The sequence below is a fragment of the Schistocerca gregaria genome, chromosome 4 (genome assembly GCF_023897955.1).
Source record: "Schistocerca gregaria isolate iqSchGreg1 chromosome 4, iqSchGreg1.2, whole genome shotgun sequence".
Classification (NCBI taxonomy): domain Eukaryota; kingdom Metazoa; phylum Arthropoda; class Insecta; order Orthoptera; family Acrididae; genus Schistocerca; species Schistocerca gregaria.
In genome coordinates this window covers 183,117,270-183,132,496 of record NC_064923.1, presented here as the reverse complement: position 1 = coordinate 183,132,496, position 15,227 = coordinate 183,117,270, and the positions used below count along the sequence as shown (strand labels likewise).

The window sequence follows — 15,227 nt, the reverse complement described above, 5'->3', positions numbered from 1 at the left end:
TACTAGTGCCGACATTGTGCATGCTCTGTTGCCTGTGTCTATGTGCCTGTGGTTCTGTCAGTGTGATCATGTGATGTATCTGACCCCAGGAATGTGTCAATAAAGTTTCCCCTTCCTGGGACAATGAATTCACGGTGTTCTTATTTCAATTTCCAGGAGTGTATACACATCAAAAGAAGTTTATCGGCACCGCAGTTCCGAGAGTTCAGAAAATTGGAATAGAGATCAACATAAATATCATTTCTGCCCTTTTTATTGCACATGAAAACCACACATTGCATGTTGTACCACCATACAGCGAGACCTTCAGAGGTGGTGGTCCAGATTGCTGTACACACCAGTACCTCTAATACCCAGTAGCACGTCCTCTTGCATTGATGCACACCGGTATTCGTTGTGTAATACTATCCACAAGTTCATCAAGGCACTGTTCGTGCACATTGTCCCACTCCTCAAGGGCGATTCGGTGTAGATATCTGAGTTGCTGATGGCTCACGTCGTCCATGAACAGCCCTTTTCAATGTATCCCAGGCATGTTCGATAGGGATCATGTCTGGAGAACACGCTGGCCACCCTCGTCGAGCGATGTCGCTATCCTGAAGGAAGTCATTTACAAGATGTGCACGATGGGGGCGCGAATCATCGTCCATGAAGACGAATGCCTCGCCAATATGCTGCCGATATGGTTGCACTATCGGTCGAAGGATGGCATTCACGTATCGTACAGCCATTAAGGCGCCTTCCATGACCACCAGCGGCGAACGTCGACCCCACATAAGGCCCCCCAAAACATCAGGGAACCTCCATTTTGCTGCACTCGCTGGACAGTATGGCTAAGGCGTTCAGCCTGACCGGGTTGCCCCCAAACACGTCTCCAACGATTGTCTGATTAAAGGAGTATGCGACATACATCGATGAAGAGACTGTGATGCCAATCCTGAGCGGTCCATTCGGCATGTTGTTGGCCCCTTCAGTACAACGCTGCATGGTGTCGTGGTTGCAAAGATGGAGCTCGCCATGAACGTCTGGAGTGAAGTTGCGCATCATGCAGCCTATTGCGCACAGTTTGAGACGTAACACGACGTCCTGTGGCTGCACTAAATTCTTCAATATGGTGACGTTGCTGTCAGGGTCTCTCCGAGCCATAGTCCGTAGGTAGCGTTCATCAACCGAGCGAGGCATGTCTTCGACAGTTCCTGTCCCCCTGTATCTCCTCCATGTCCGAACAACATCGCTCTGGTTCACTCCGAGACGCCTGACACTTCCCTTGCTGAGAGCCCTTCCTCACACAAAGTAACAGGGCGGACGCGATGGAACCACGGTATTGACCGTCTAGACATGGTGAACTACAGACGACAGGAGCCGTGTACCTCCTTCCTTGTTGAACGACTGGAACTGATCGGCTGTCGGACCCCCCCGCTATTCAAGCATGGTTGTTCACATCCTTGGGCGGGTATAGTGCCATCACTTAACTGTCTAAGGGACTGTGTCTGTGATACAATATCCACAGTCAACGTCTATCTTCAGAACTGGGAACAGAGGTGATGCAAAACCTTTTTTGATGTGTGTATAAGTGGCGGACAAAAATATGGAAACACCAAATTCACAACATTCACATTGCCTAATACGTTGCAGGAAAACCGTTGCCTTCAAAACAGCTTTCAGTTGTCTCGGAATGGATAAATACCGGTGTTGTTCGGTTTTCAAGGGAATTTTATATCATTCTTTCTCTAAAATAGGAGGTAACGGTGGATGGTGGTGGATAGCTACCATGCACCATTGTATCCAAAGCAGACGACAAAGGCTCAACAAGGTATTGAGATTTGGTGGCTGTGGTGGCCAGGGGAGATGCGACAATTCATTCTCGTGGTCTCAAAACAAGTTATCGACGATGCGAACTGTGTGAATGGGAGTCCTGTCGTCCTAGAACACAGCGCCACAACTCGAGAACAAACAATATACCTTGGGGTGGACCTGATCAGCCAAAATGCTCACATAATCCTTGGCATGGGGACCATGTAATACCACGATAGGGCTGCCCAGATCATCACTGAACCCACGCCAAGTTTCACTCCTGGGACGTTAAATCGGACAGAAGTTGGAAACAAGACCCATCCGACCAAATGACTTCTTCCTCTGCTCCATAGTCCAGGTTTTATGGCTTCGACACCATGTTTTCCTGTTATGGACGTATTTGCATCACTGGTGAGTAGTTTTAGAATTCCTTGCTCATAGAGTTCGTACTGTTTTGATGCTGACAGCGTACGCGAGTGGGGCATTCAGTTCCGCAGTGCCTTTTGCTGCTGGCGTCCTCTTAAGTTTCGTCATAATCCCTTCTGTGACTGTTCTGATTTCCTCGACGTTGTGAGTTAGCGAATTGTGTTTTTCTGCTTTCCTTGTATGTGGTATAGCTCTTCGACACGGTGCCTCTTCAAACAAAACACTTTGCCTCCCTTGGTTACTGAAGCACCCACAATTTGCCCTCGTTCGAATTCACTGAGGTCAGACATAATGCACTCACAACTACCAAGAGCATTATTCTGAACACGATTTCTACTTACGAAGTATTGAGGACATTGCACAGGTGCCATTTGTGCTCATATACAGCAGCGCAGCGTGTGAAATTGGCTAGCATTTGCATTTATGCTCAAGCATGTATCTCTCGCGGTGTTTCCACCTTTTTGTCCAACTCCAATATGTCCAATTCGACAAAAGCTGCAGGTCCTGCATCGTGCCTTATTTAGTGCTGACTGCGATCTCCTCCCGAATTTATGGATTCTCACCTCTTCTGGCAGTAACTGATTCTTGATTGGTATATACTTGTGCTTCAGCAAGTTTAATTAAGGGAAATCGGCTCTTTTTCGAAATAATAACTGCGCTGTTGACATCTTGAACCGTTTTCTACATTGACTTTTGTATAGCCTATTGCACATGTGATTTAAAGAACGTGCGAAGCGTGGGTCGTTTGGAAGGTTAAAGGCGTGGCAGCTGGTTTCATGGTTGAGCATTGTCCACTATTGTAACAATGATCTTAAACTTTTGTGATAACAGCTTTTACCCAATCTTAAACATTGTCTGCAGTGTGTCTTCCTTCATACTGGGAGCACTCTAGAAGGTGCAACTTTAATTGAGTCTTCTCGTCTAAAATCTTCCTTGAGTGCATAGAAACTAATATTATTTATAGTTGTCCAATCGTCGTCGCCTTTGCATTGGTCAAGTCATGCTTAATTTTATCAAATAACTGGGCGTTAGAGTGTTTGATAACATTTTAGAATTTGAAATCATAACTTGGGAAAATCATATTTATGATTTTTCAGTCTTCTGTATGTAATGCCATAATTTTATTTAATGTCACCTTTGTATGACTGACAGATTGGCTTACAGGTGGTCGCAAATGTAAATTGAGTGGTTGGTGGTGGGTGAGGGTGACACAAAAGAAAATCGGGGTCTGGTCGGCTACCACTGATAATGGGGGCTGGATATATATTGAGACTCACTTGGATTTCCGGAAACAGAACTCCATTAGAAGTAGGAGCAGGCATCGGTGAGAACGATTCGCAAGAAACGATTACACAAATTAATTTCTGGAGAAGATTCCTCATTGGATTGAGACCTTCATCGGCTTCCCGACCCATACTGTTCCAGAAGTACTGTTGGATGTTTCGATTTAAAATGTCTCTTCAGGTCTGATGAGTATCCAAAAGCACATGTAGTTATCTTCTGGCAGTGACAGCATTTTCCTTGTTAAGTCCAGTTTGGTTGGATGTTACCACGTATCCCTTGAAGTTCTTCTGTGTCTGAGCTTTCCTAACCAAGTGACCCAACACCCCAGGGTGTCGAGTAGTAGCATGAACGGTGACGGCTGACTAGTAAATTCACAAAGTAAAACAATTTTAAAACTTGTGACAAAATAACACGAGGGTTGCCCAGAAAGTAATGCACCGCATTTTTTTCTCGGCCGAAAACGATGCCACGAATTCGAAACTTTAACGTATCTATTATCTGAGGTCTATTGAGTGAGCGCGCCAAGTTTCCGTCATCTCCGACAGAGAGCGTAGCTGCAGGACAGTTTCAAAATGGCGTCTGTAGGTGATGTATGTTACAACCAACGTTCCGTCATTGAATTTCTTACTGAAGGGAACGAAAATGTGGGGAATATTCACAAACGCTTGTGCAGTGTTTATGGACCATCTGTTGTCGACCGAAGTACAGTTAGACGCTGGGCACGGAGGGTGAGGTCATCAGAAGGCGGTTCGGAGGAGCTCCACGATTGACATCGGTCGGGGAGACCATCCACGGCTGTCACACCTGACATGCTGCACAGGGCTGACGATACCATTCGCGAGGACAGACGCTTTACGACTCGGCAGTTGGTGCTGCATCGATCATGCTGCATCTGTCAATCAGCTAAGGAAGTGTGGATACAGTTATCTGCACTCTTCGATATTCAAAAGTGTGTGGAAGATGGATCCCGCGGTGTCTAATCGCACAGAAATAACATTTGTCTTGAAACTTCTGCATGGTTCGCAGGAGAGCTTCTGTAAAGTTTGGAAGGTAGGAGACGAGGTACTGCCAGAAGTAAAGCTGTGGATACCGGCCATGAGTCGTGCTTCGGTAGCTCAGTTGGTAGAGCACTTGCCCGCGAAAGGCAAAGGTCCCGAGTTCGAGTCTCGGTCGGGCACACAGTTTTAATCTGCCAGGAAGTTTCATATCAGCGCACACTACGCTGCAGAGTGAAAATCTCATTCTGGAAACATTTGTCTTGATTTGTTGCAACTTTTTTCAAGCTTTGGGGGAGGCCTTCTTGTCCCAGATCGTGACAAGTGATGAAACCTGGGTTCACCATTTTGAGCCCGAGATAAAACGCAGTCGATGGAATGGCGCCATTCCCACTCCCCACAGAAGAAAATGTTCAAAGCAACTGCTTTTGTCGGTAAGGTCAGGATCACCTGGGACTGTGAAGGTCTGCTTCTCATTAATGTCATGCCAAGAGTCGATACCATTAATTTGGAAGCATATGTCAACACATTAACAAAACTCAAGACGCGCTTCCGGCGACTTTGGCCCCACAGCAACCCAGGAGACGTTTTGCTGCAACACGATAAAGCTCGGCCCCACAGAAGTCTGAGGACTTCTGAATGCATTGCAATACGTGGCTGAACAGTGTTCAATTAGTTCAAATGGCTCTGAGCACTATGGGACTTAACATCTGAGGTCATCAGTCCCCTAGAACTTAGAACTACTTAAACCTAACTAACCTAAGGACATCACACACGTCCATGCCCGAGGCGGGATTCGAACCTGCGACCGGCCGGAGTGGCCGTGCGGTTCTAGGCGCTACAGTCTGGAACCGAACGACCGCTACGGTCGCAGATTCGAATCCTGCTTCGGGCATTGATGTGTGTCATGTCCTTAGGTTAGTTACGTTTAATTAGTTCTAAGTTCTAGGCGACTGATGACCTCAGAAGTTAAGTCGCATAGTGCTCAGAGCCATTTTTCGAACCTGCGACTGTAGCGGTCACGCGGTTCCAGACTGAAGCGCTTAGAACCCGCTCAGCCAATCCGGCCGGCCAGAAAGTGTTACCCACCCTACAGCCCTGACCAATCCCGTTTGGGCCATTAACGGATGCAATTTGTGAAAGACATTTTGAGGACGATGAGGATGTGATTCAGACAGTGAAGCACTGGCTCCACCACCTGGACATGGATGGGTACCGACAGGGCATACACGCCCTTGTTTTACGCTATAGGAAGGCCATAGAAAGGGATGGAGATTGCGTGGAAAAATAGGGTGTGTACAAAAAATACCATTCTTCGGTGCGTGTAATTCTCGTTGTGTTCAATAAAGAACTGTTTAAGAAAAAATGAGGTGAATTAGTTTCTGGGCAAGCCTCGAAGTAAACAACCCTCTGTTCGTCCCGTGTAACTATAGATCATGTATTAAATGAGTGATCGGCATGTTGAATTCCATTATTTTTGCATGTAAATTCCGATCATGGCACTGTATGTTTCTCTTGCTGCTTTATATTGGCTCTCTTTATTGACCCATGTCTTAACAATCTCTCTGAATGTCAAGTACCCTTTTTCTTCAGTCTGTTTCTTTGTTTCGTTACTGAAATTTTTCATTATATTATTGCTTTCAAAGAGACATAGTTTGCAGAAGTCGTAATAAATGGATGAATTTATTGTCAAAAAGAGAGCTTGGGCACTTTATGAAACATCAGATGCAGAGCAATAGTTAAACAATGTGTGTGAAACTTCAATAATACAGAACAACAATCAAATAGTTGATTGTTCCTCGCCCTTATACAGTAGCAAAAACTCGAAAGTGAGGTTGTGTAACGAATAATACTTTAAAAAATGGGCTTTACGTGGTGTGGAAATGAACGCTGGTGTGTGATATTTGGAGAAAAACTATCCACTGCAAGCAGGATACCGAATAAATTTCTCCGCCATGCTTCCACAATACACAAAGATTTACAAGGAACAAGTTTTGAATATGTCAAAGATATTCTAGGACAAAAGAATCAGTAGAGTTCATTGTTTACCAAGAAATTTAAGACCTATGACAAAACTGAAGAGCTATTTATCTTTTAGCTCAGATTATTGCAAAATATACGTTACCTCATGTATTTGCAGGGAAAGCCGTCAGTCCATCTTACTGTGCTACAGTCGAAACAAATTCTGGCCTTGAGTATGAAAGTGATGTGAAAAAAATTACCTTAGATAATACCACAGCTGAAAGGCGTAAACAGGATATGTCTGAAAACACTGAACGTTCTGTTGAAGTCGAGTTGGCGAAACAAATTTAAGATTTGCAATTCAACTGAATGAATCAACTGATGTAGTGGGGTAGAAAGGCTCCTTTCTTTCATTATTTTCACTAATGAAGCAAACATTGTTGAACAGTATCTCTGGTGCAAGGAAATTACCGAAGGAAAAGACTTTTTAAGTAATAAATGGAGGCAATAAATTTGTTCTGGAAGAACTGTATTGGCACGTTCACAGATTGAACCCCTTAAGGGACTGGGTCCATTGAAGTTTTCATCACACTGGCGAAACAACGAACACTACTTCTCAATATGGCCTATGTACTAATGCATGTTACAAATTTTTGACAAGCAAGGAAAGCTGGTAAGCTTGGAGCCATAAAAATGACCTTCCTTATGAGGTTTCAATGGCCATTAAACCAACTTTCCGAGCACCGGTTTCACCAGAACTCCTTGAAAAATGTCTGCGTGGCAAAACTCAGAACCCAATGAAAGTTTCAATGCTTTATTTGGAAGAGGAGTCCAATCGCTGTATTTGTTGCTAATTTGATGGTGAAGATTTCCGCTTTTGAAGATGCAGCAGTGATTAATGAGTGGAATGTGGCAAGACTTCACGTCCTTAGCATGTTGGGTTTTACACCTGAAGTCTTCACTGACCAGATACTACAGATCATCGATGAGCAACAAATCGCAAAGATGGAGATTTCTGTTCATAATATACGAAAAATTGCTAGGCAGAGGAGCAAAGCAGCTACAACAGCTGCAGAGGATGATGAGGAAGAACTGGAATATGGATATGGCCAGTTTTAGCTAAGGTATGATTAAAGAATTTTTAAACTTTTCCTCCAAATTTTAAAATGATTTTTCTGCAACTTAAGGTCTTCTCCTTTCAGATGCACATATAGTAAAACTATTGGAAGGATACGATGAAATTTGGCACACCTGTTCTTTTACATGGAAGCAACATTTAAGTGCAACAAAATTTTAACCTACGCAATATAAGCAGTTTTATAATTGATAATACATGAAAAGTTTGTCCATAAAAATATTCAAATCCAAAATATCACAGAAAATAATAGAAATAGAACGAAATTTTCACTCTACAGCGGAGTGTGCGCTGATATGAAACTCCCTGGCAGATTAAAACTGTGTGCCGGACCGAGACTCGAACTCGGGACCTTTGCCTTTCGCGGGCATCCCCCAGGCTGTGGCTAAGCCATGTCTCCGCAATATCCTTTCTTACAGGAGTGCTAGTTCTGCAAGGTTCGCAGGAGAGCTTCTCTGAAGTTTGAAAGGTAGGAGACGAGGTACTGGCGGAATTAAAGCTGTGAGGACGGGGCGTCAGTCGTGCTTGGGTGCTCAGTTGTCAGAGCACTTGCCCGCGAAAGGCAAAGGTCTCGTGTTCGAGTCTCGGTCCGGCACACATTTTTAATCTGCCAGGTAGTTTCATATCAGCGCATACTCCACTGTAGAGTGAAAATTTCATTCTAGAAACATCCCCCAGGCTGTGTCTAAGCCATGTCTCCGCTGTATCCTTTCTTCCACGAGTGCTAGTTCTGCAAGGTTCGCAGGAGAGCTTCTGTGAAGTTTGGAAGGTAGGAGACGAGGTACTGGCGGAATTAAAGCTGTGAGGACGGGGCGTGAGTTATGCTTGGGTAGCTCAGTTGGTAGAGCACTTGCCCGCGAAAGGCAAAGGTCCCGAGTTCGGGTCTCGGTCCGGCACACAGTTTTAACCTGCCAGGGAGTTTCATATCAGCGCACACTCCGCTGTAGAGTGAGAATTTCATTCTAGAAACATCCCCCAGGCTGTGTCTAATCCATGTGTCCGCAGTATCCTTTCTTCCACGAGTGCTAGTTCTGCAAGGTTCGCAGGAGAGCTTCTGTGAAGTTTGGAAGGTAGGAGACAAGGTACTGGCGCAATATAAATAATTTACCAAAAACTTACGGCACTTAACTGTGCATTTATCAGCGTAGATTACTTTACCATAAGAATATTTACCACCTTTGCTTGGAAGTAATGAAAAAGTCTACCTTAAAATAATAATGTAACAAAAAATTCAAAATTCTCTCACAGCATTAAAACTTTATTAAAAATTCTGTAAAAATTATTTGAAGCTTATTGAATCCCTATACATAAGTGTGTAAATTTCAGAGGGATTGAACAAAAAGTGACAGAGGTATAGAATTACAAAGATATCAGTGCAAGACTGTCACCATCTCCCCTTAACTCTTCTTCTGGGTAGTTGGTCATATGGACATAGATTTTTAATTTTTTTCTAGAATAAAGTGTGATGATAAAAACAGAATTGTCCACATCAATATATCCCAAATACAAAATACATAAGTAATCACAATCTGGACCACATTATTACCAATCCCTTTATTATCCATTTGTAAAACTTCGTTCTCTGTAACAGGTGGTTTGCGATGAATAAATAACAGCTTTGGAGTATAAATTATTTGAAAGGTATTTTCCTCAGTATTTGAGAGCTTCAGTATGCAGTGTACTGAAAACCTTAATAATAATTAATATTTCTTTTAAATATCATTTGTTCCAATAGAATCTATATTAGTAATATTAGTGAAAGGGTGTCTAGAGAAATTGTGTGTACTAAAAGGGTATTACCATGAGTAAAAGTTTGGAAAACTAGGTTCTAGGCAATAGTGAGGTGGTTGATATAGGCCCTGCAGCACTGGGGGATTTGTTACGTAGGAAAACTAAAATACTTGTGATCAAGATCCACTACCTAAATATTAAAACCATAAAATGAGAATCAATGTACTCCATAATCAATAAATGAACTGATCAGTAAGCGAGCATAGAGCACTGTGAGGTGAATCAGTGAGTGAGCCAAGAACCCAGATGATGCACATCGCGATCCACTCCCTACAGAATTTGGAATGGTGGGGGAGTGGTGAAAGGATTTCGTGGACTGATTCACTTGCGAACCAACAGTGTGAAGATCGGGATGACACCTGAATGACACGTGATCCACTCCCAGCTGAGTCAGGAGCAGTGAGCTTTCGTAATCCAGTTCCCTGCAGCTCGCTGAGCACTTCCCTTCCTGTGAAGTTTATAAAGCGACATAGTACGGAGATGCTTTAAAATGTCTCCATTATCAGTAACAAATAAATACCCCACTCATACGATTATAGTTGGTGGGTACTTCAACCTTCACTCGATATGTTGGCAAAAATACTTGTTCAAAACCGGTGGTAGGCAGAAAACATCTTCCGAGATTGTCCTAAATGCTTTCTCCGAATATTATTTCGAGAAGTTAGTCCACGAACCCACGCGAATTGTAAATGGTTGCGAAAACACACTTGACCTCTTAGCCACAAACAATACAGAGCTGATAGAGAGCATCATGACTGATACAGGGATTAGTGATCACAAGGTCGCTGTAGCTAGGCTCAATACCGTTTCTCCCAAATCCACCAGAAACAAAAGCAAAATAATTTGATTTAAAAAAGCGGATAAAGTGTCACCAGAAGCCTTCCTAAGAGACAATCTCCATTCCTTCCGAACTGACTATGCAAATGTAGACGAGATGTTGCTGAAATTGAAAGATATAGTAGCAACAGAAATTGAGAGATTCATACCTCATAAATTGATAAGAGATGGAACTGATCCCCAACGGTAGATAAAACACGTCCGAACGCTGTTGCGAAATTCAGAAGAACGCGAAATCCCGAAGATTGGCTAAAATTTACAGACGAGTGAAATTTGGCACGGACTTCAATGCGAGATGTCTTTAATAGGTTCCACAACGAAACATTGTCTCGAAATTTGGTAGAAAATCCGAAGAAATTCTGGTCGTATGTAAAGTACACAAGCGGCAAGACGCAGTCAATACCTTCGCTGCCGAGAGCCGATGGTACTTTTACCGACGACCGTGCCGCTAAAACGGAGTTATTGAACTCAGTTTTCCGAAATTCCTTCACCAGGGAAGACGAATGGAATATTCCAGAATTTGAAACATGAACAGCTGCTAGCATGAGTTTCTTAGAAGTAGATACCTTAGGGGTTGCGAAGCAACTCATGTCGCTTGATACGGGCAAGTTTTCAGGCACAGATTGTATACCGATTAGGTTTCTTTCAGATTACGCTGATACAATAGCTCCCTACTTAGCAACCATGTACAACCGCTCGGTCACCGATAGGTCTGTACCTACAGATTGGAAAATTGCGCAGGTCGCACCAGTGTTTAAGAAGAGTAGTAGGAGTAATCCATAGAACTACAGACCTATATCATTGACGTCGGTTTGCAGTAGGATTTTGCAGCATACACTGTATTCAAACATTATGAATCACCTCGAAGGGAACGATCTATTGATACGCAATCAGCATGGTTTCAGAAAACATCGTTCTTGTGCAACACAGCTAGCTCTTTATTCGCACGAAGCAATGGCCGCTATCGACAGGGGATCTGAAGTTGATTCCGTATTTCTAGATTTCCGGAAAGCTTTTGACACCGTTCCTCACAAGCGACTTCTAATCAAGCTGCGGGCCTATGGGGTATCGTCTCAGTTGTGCGACTGGATTAGTGATGTCCTGTCAAGAAGGTCGCAATCCGTAGTAATAGACGGCAAATCATCGAGTAAAACTGAAGTGATATCAGGTGTTCCCTAGGGAAGCGTCCTGGGACCTCTGCTGTTCCTGATCTATATAAATGACCTGGGTGATAATTTGAGCAGTTCTCTTAGGTTGTTCGCAGATGATGTTGTAATTTACCGTCTAGTAAGGTCATCCGAAGACCAGTATCAGTTGCAAAGCGATTTAGAGAAGATTTCTGTATGGTGTGGAAGGGGACAGTTGACGCTAAATAACGAAAAGTGTGATGTTATCCACATAACTTCCAAAAGAAATCAGTTGGAATTCGATTTCTCGATAAATAGAACAATTCTCAAGGCTGTCAATTCAACTAAGTACCTGAGTGTTAAAATTACGAACAACTTCAGTTGGAAAGACCAGATAGATAATATTGTGGGGAAGGCGAGCCAAAGGTTGCGTTTCATTGGCAGGACACTTAGAAGATGCAACTAGTCCACTAAAGAGACAGCTTACATTACACTCGTTCGTCCTCTGTTAGAATATTGCTGCGCGGTGTGGGATCCTTACCAGGTGGGATTGACGGAGGATAGGGTGCAAAAAAGGGCAGCTCGTTTTGTATTAGCACGTAATAGGGGAGAGATTGTGGCAGATATGATACACGAGTTGGGATGGAAGTCATTAAAGCAAAGACGTTTTACGTCACGACGAGATCTATTTACAAAATTTCAGTCACCAACGTTCTCTTCGAAAATATTTTGTTCAGCCCAACCTACATAGGTAGGAATGATCATCAAAATAAAATAAGAGAAATCAGAGCTCGAACAGAAAGGTTTAGGTGTTCGTTTTTCCCGCGCGCTGTTCGGGAGTGGAATGGTATAAAGATAGTATGATTGTGGTTCGATGAACCCTCTGCCAAGCACTTAAATGTGAATTGCAGAGTAATCATGTAGATGTAGATGTAGAACGATTCTGGGTACCGTATGTTGTAGTACGAAGCATATGCAAAAGTTCTGCGCACGTAAAATCCGGTCTGAGGTGTAAAATTAGTTTCACGTTACTTCTGTTTCACTGAGTAAGCTATCAAAATGTTACTGACACATAAAGTTCTTTTCTTATGAATGGCATGCCCTGATGTAGCAGGCGAACCATAGAAGCACAAAATGAGCAAATTTGCATTTCTTTATTACAAGAGTCTGACTGAAAAGTGGGGTACTAGCTGCCTCAATCTGTTTCCTTAGCGCCTTTAAAAATCTTCCCGAAAATTTTAGTATGCAAACATACTGGCACTTTTTTGTGTTAAGAGAGAAGGAGACAGTAGCAGTGGGGAAGAGACGGAAAAGTAATACATACTGGAGGGAAAGAGAGAGTGGTTGTGGTACGGAAAGAGCGAAAGATATAATGGCAGAGTGAGAGAAAGAGAGGTACACAGTGGCAGTGAAACATAGTTGACTGTGACAGAACAGTCTAGGAGAAGGGTGAAGGGGACAGTGCCAGTGGTAGAGGATTAAAGAGAAGGAGAATGTGGAAGTGGGTGAGAGACAGTGTTAATAAGGGACAGAGACTATGGAAATGAGAACGAGGAAGTGAGAGACAATGACAGCGAGAAGAGACAGCAGCAGTGGGAAGGAATGAATGAGATAGTAGCAGTAAGAGAGAACAAAAGGAAGACGGTGACAGAGAGAAAAAGCAGTATTAGTCGGCTAGAACGAAGGAGACTTTGGTGTGAGATGAAGGACAGTAATAGTTAGAGAAACAGAAATAGATAATGACAGTGAGTTGAGCGGAATAAGTGAATGAGAACGGGCAAGTGGGAGTGGATGGGTATCAGCGACTTATGGCTATGGACTAGTGAGTGAGAGCGAGTTAGTTATCGGAACTGTGTAAGAGGTGATCTGCATATTAAAAAGAGAGAGAGTATCTTCGCATGTCCAATTCATAGGGAAAATTTCTTAGGGTGCTACAGGAGGTAGACTTAAGCTGCTGGTACCCCACTTTCCAATCATTATTTCTTTAAGCAAGAGCATATTCGTCTTTTTGTGTTCGTATAGAAGTATTTTTCTGCCGTTTTTTGCATGACAGAAAAATTCAGTAGACATGACGCAGCGTACTAAGCTTACTGCTCCGCTGCTTACACGCACTCTCTTCTGATGGCGTCCTGAGATTAACGTAACGCGGTGCATCAGTCACATAATAGAAGAAATTTGGTTCTTCGGAACATGTCTGTACACATATCTAGATATGCACTGCTCACCGTTGGTGTCTCTCTACCCACTTGTATCGGGCGACTTTTGTGAGCAGAAGTGAGGTACGAACTTCTGTAATTCTGTTGTAAATTTCCATGTAATGTGATTCATTCCAGTACATACATCTGACAACGGAATGAGTCGGGGCATTTCCGTGTGATACAATTCTCTCCAATATAATCAGTCGTCAATGAACTGAGACACAGCAGCGTTGATGTCCTACGGTAATTCCAGGACAATAAATTGAAAAATATTATGTCATTTGCCGCACCAAGCGACTCCGCATCTACTGCATCGTGACGTTTTTCGACTGCTGTTCAAAATGTGTTTTCCTGTAGATGAGTATGTTTCCACTTCCTTTAAGTCGGTGCGGCGATACAGTTGCTAAGTCGGGTTACGTTCCGTCCCCGCATATCGCAGATGTTGCTCATGTCACACACAGCGATAAGGCGGACGTAGTGCTCCACTACCTCTGAGGATCTTGTGCGTCGTTTCCCACCCAGCCCCGGTCCACACGGTACACAGGCTCTTATCAAGGTCACCCTCTTATCAAGGTCACCTATTCTCGCCAGCTGACTGCTGTGTTGTCCCGTGAACTGCCCCGTAAATGAGGACACGAATCTGCGACTGTGCAGGCGACTTACTGCTCTCCTGGTGCGCAGATTATAGAGACCGGTATAGAGCGCGCTGGCTATCTCTCGCCTCACGGATGACTGCCGTCGGGGTTATCGAGTGCCCTCACCACGCTTTTGACCCGCCGCTGCCTCCCTACAGAGCCCTCTGCATATCAATTAGAGCCCACCAGTTACAGTATAGATGTAATTATTTCCACTTTTACCTAACACAGAATAAAAGAAAAAAGATGCCAAGCCTAGATTCTTTAATTTAAGTCTGCAAGGGCTTGCTGAAAAGTAATGCCTCCAAATATTTATATGAAAACTGAAAGCTTTTCAAATAAAACAAACGTTATTAAGCTTTTAAACATTTATTCTTCATGTCTACTGTTGTGACTGACAATTCGCAATTTTTCACAAACACGACTGTTATTGAGGTAAGTTCACAAGTTTGATGACTGAACAACATAGGAAAAGGTAACCGTAACGATGCCAGTAAAAGTCTCCTAATTGAGGCAAACGAAAGTTCACTTCTAATTCTCCACAAAGGTTCGTGGTAACACACACACACTATTAAGAGTCCAATTCAGAGGCGAAGGCGTAATCTTCAGCGGTCGAAGTACACGAGGTCGACAACCAGAGTGAACTGCACTTTGGGGCTGGTTCTAGCCCCTAAATAGCTGTCTCCAGCCAGTCAGGTTTTGGTGTAGTGACACTTCCTGCAGGCTATGGCTCGAGCTTCCCCTGCAGAAAGTAGTGCTCAGAATGTCTGTTCCCATTATCTTGTATGTAAATAGCCAGTGTTTACAATGGTGCTTTTGGTACGCCTTGTAAATAGACATTCTTGTCCTCTGTGGTGTAATATTGGTTGCCGGCCCTCAGGGGCTACATTGGTTTGGGCATAACATCTACATATTCATTTCTCAGCAAAGTCACCCTGGCGACAAACTCATTTCTCTCAACGATAGACGAGTTTGTCGATACCGTCACCATCGAATGTATGGCTCTGTTGACGGAGGAACAACCTCACCTTTGCTTGTCCCAT

At 43.5% G+C, this 15,227-nt stretch overlaps 1 protein-coding gene and 1 non-coding gene across 8 annotated transcripts in view; both read left to right on the top strand.

Annotated features, from left to right (window-relative positions):
• Positions 1-15,227, top strand: part of LOC126366011 (gamma-aminobutyric acid receptor subunit beta) — a 603,333-nt gene that overhangs the window by 410,739 nt on the left and 177,367 nt on the right. The gene's annotated exons all lie outside the window — the stretch shown is intronic.
• Trnas-cga (transfer RNA serine (anticodon CGA)) lies at positions 4,608-4,682 on the top strand. Its single transcript has one exon. It is a non-coding gene; the product is annotated as a tRNA-Ser (tRNA).